The 3,081-nt window shown below is 55.0% G+C and overlaps 1 protein-coding gene across 1 annotated transcript in view; it reads right to left on the bottom strand.

Moving 5' to 3' along the window:
• PHF24 (PHD finger protein 24) overlaps positions 1-713 on the bottom strand; it is a 7,478-nt gene extending 6,765 nt beyond the window's left edge. The window contains exon 1 of the mRNA XM_010725222.2: positions 347-713. The gene's annotated coding sequence lies outside the window, so the exon portion shown is untranslated. The remainder of the gene's footprint in view (positions 1-346) is intronic.
• Between the last annotated feature and the right edge of the window lie 2,368 nt (positions 714-3,081).

Here is a 3,081-nt window from a genome sequence, read left to right as displayed (position 1 = left end):
GCCCCTCCTGCCGCACCATGGCTCATGTTATAGGTGTGTCGCACGTTTACATCTCCCAGAGGGGGATGAAAATGCCATGACAGCAGAGTCCCTTCCCCTGCAGCAGACACAGCTCCCACCCAGCTCCCCACTTTTCATCTTCATCCCCACCACCTACATCGGAACCCCACCGCCTGCACAAGACCCTTCTGCACCGTCCACATCCCCTCTCCCAGGTGCCCCATCCCAGGTGCCCCCCTCCCTGGCACCAGGACCCCAGGGTGACCCACCACGGGTGTTGCAATGCACAGCCAGCCCACGCCACTCGCTGAGCAAAGCTCCAGCAGCAGCAAAAAAAGCCACTTACCAGGGTCCTGTTGAGAGCACAAGCCCTACAGTGCTGCCCATACGATGCCCATCGCCGCCGTTCCCGGCCACCACCTCCTCTCCTCGCGGGTGCTCAGCGCATCCCGCGCTCTGCAGGCGAATGCCCGCCGGGGAAAGAAGCGGCGAGGCTGGTACGCGGGGAGACAGAGCCGTGCGCTGAGCGCCGGAGGATGCAGGAGACAGCGAGATGCTGAGAGCGGATGCCGGTGTCTAGCGCGCACACACACACACACACACAGAGGAAGCAGGGAGCTTGTGACTGGGGCTGAGCAGATGCAGCCTGGTTTGCTGTCCCTGTACCATTGCTGCCTGAGCTGTGTTAAAACAGCTCCCCGAGAGATGGAGCTTTCTTTTTTTTTTTTTTTTTTAAACTTGGGCTGGCATTGGCTGAGAGATACCAATAAAAGCTTTCCCTGCAAATCTTCTGGCCCCCAGGCTGAGCTGCTTTTCTTAGAGACAACCTCAAGGACTATAGAGCTGGGGCTGCTGCGCGGTGCAGGAGCAGAGGGCTCTGCTTCCACCCTGGGATCTTCCCCACTGAGCTCCAGGCACAAACTGCTGCCACTTTAAACCATTACCTATTATGCATCCTGTGGGGCAGGACACAATGGTTTCTGTTCTCCCAGCGCAATACAGCACAAAGGGGTTTCAGTTCTCCTGTTGCCTAGGACTGGAGGGGTGCATACTGCAGGGCTGGGGGCATGTAAGAGTGGTGTGGTAGAAGGGTGGATGCTGGGCTGATGAGGAGGGGACAGCCCCCAAGCACTGCTGCTGAAGGTGGGATACCCTTTCCATCCCCTTCACCAGCATGGTAAGAGCAGTCACTCATTTCCTGACACCCTTCTGCCATGGATACCACTGGATGAATGCTCTGCTTCACTGTTTGGAGGTGCCCACTATGCCTGGGCATGATTTAGGGTGCGCAGATCGCTCCTAGAAGCAGCTCCTAGCAGTGCTCTAGATAGCTCTGCTTGAGCAGGGCACTGGACCTGCAGAGGTCCTGATCATTGTCTGGACTGGGTGACAGCCCTGGAGCTGGTGGTCCTACAGTTCCTCATCATGTGCCAGCCCTGTGCGAGCTGACACTGATCCCACTACTGCTGAACCAGCTGCATGGAGGTATCCACCATACCTCCATAAAAATCTATCTCATCTCCTCGATGTCCAGTCGGGAGTGAGGTGAGGCTGTCTGCAGCTCTTGTCACCCATGGCTCCTTCCCCAGAGGCTGCATATGAGCAAAACTGGGCTGCAAGCAGGATTCATCTGTTTGCTGTCTGTGCTGTCAGCTCCTGTTGTGCCTTGCTCCATCACCTGCAGAGCCTCATCATTCTGCCCTGATTTGGGGAGCCACACTGGATTGAATCCCTTCTGAGGATGCTTCTCTTTTGGATTTTGCATTATTTTGGTCAGGCAGTGGCACAGGCTGCTCAGGGAAGTGGTGGAATTGCCATCCCTGAAGGTGTCCAAGAAGTGTGGAGATGTGGCACTGAAGGACATGATTAGTGGGCTTGATGGGGATGGGTTAGTGGGAGGACTAGATGGAAGATCTTTATGGTCTTTTCCAACCTCAATTTGCTGAATGCAGTGGAAAGGTGCTGAGGTGCACGTGGTGTGGAGGGGGATGGAGAATGTGGAAGCGAATCATAAATAGGGCCGGAGGAAAACATCTTTGCAGCTGAGTGCTGGCCCCAGAGGACTGGGGAAGGAGGAGGTAGTGGAGGATTGTGTTGAGAGGCTGTGAGACCATTAAGTGGTTCTGTTGGGGAAGCTCTGTCCTAGCAGAGCCATGTATGAGAGCAGTGATTCCTGGAAAAGCAAGGTGAGGAGGAGCTCATTCCCTGCTCAAGTTGTGGGAGGATCTAGGGGTCCTGCTGCACACTGTCTGGGTACCAGTACTGCCTGGCAGGCACCTGGCAATCCCCATGGTGGATTTTGTCCCTTCCATAGCACGAGCAGGCTGCACAGAGCATCCAGCAGCCTCTCACTTATGCAGGATGCAGGGTGTGGAATGTGGGATACAGAATGGAGGATGTGGGATGCAGGATGCGGGATGTGGTATGCAAGATGCAGTATGTGGGCTTTGGGATGTAGGATGCAGGATGCTGCAGGATGTGGGATGCAGGATGAATGATGTGGGATGCAGAATGTGGGATTGGAGATGCAGGATGTAGGATTGTGGATGCAGGATGTGGAATTTGTGATGTAGGATGTGGAATTTGGAATGCAGGATGTGGGATTAAGGATGCAGGATGCAAGATGTAGGTTGCAGAATGCGGGAAGCGAGACATGGAATACAGGATGCAGGATGCTGCAGGATGCTGCAGGATGTGGAATGCAGGATTATTCAGGATGCAATATGTAGAACTGTGGGACTTGAGATGTAGAATGGAGTATGCAGGATGTGGGATGCAGGATTATGAAGGGTTATGCAGGATGCTACAGGATGCAAGATGTGGGACGCAGGAACCAGGATGCAGGATAATGCAGGATGCGGGATGTGGGATGTTCTTGCACCCCCAGCACCCTCTGCCCCAACACCACTCTCCAAAAACCAGCATATCAGAGCAGGCATGACGGCAACCTGCTGGGAGAGCACTGGCATTGAAGGCAGCTGCTGGGGGAGGGCTGCAGGGGTGGAGGTGAGAGCTGAGCTGCCACAGGAATGTGCTTTTTCGTCAGCTCCCCTCCTCCCTCCCCCAAAATTACTTGCAATG

This window comes from Meleagris gallopavo, chromosome Z (assembly GCF_000146605.3).
Source record: "Meleagris gallopavo isolate NT-WF06-2002-E0010 breed Aviagen turkey brand Nicholas breeding stock chromosome Z, Turkey_5.1, whole genome shotgun sequence".
Lineage (NCBI taxonomy): Eukaryota > Metazoa > Chordata > Aves > Galliformes > Phasianidae > Meleagris > Meleagris gallopavo.
The sequence above is the reverse complement of the archived record's forward strand: the minus strand, read 5'-3'. Positions and strand labels throughout refer to the sequence as shown.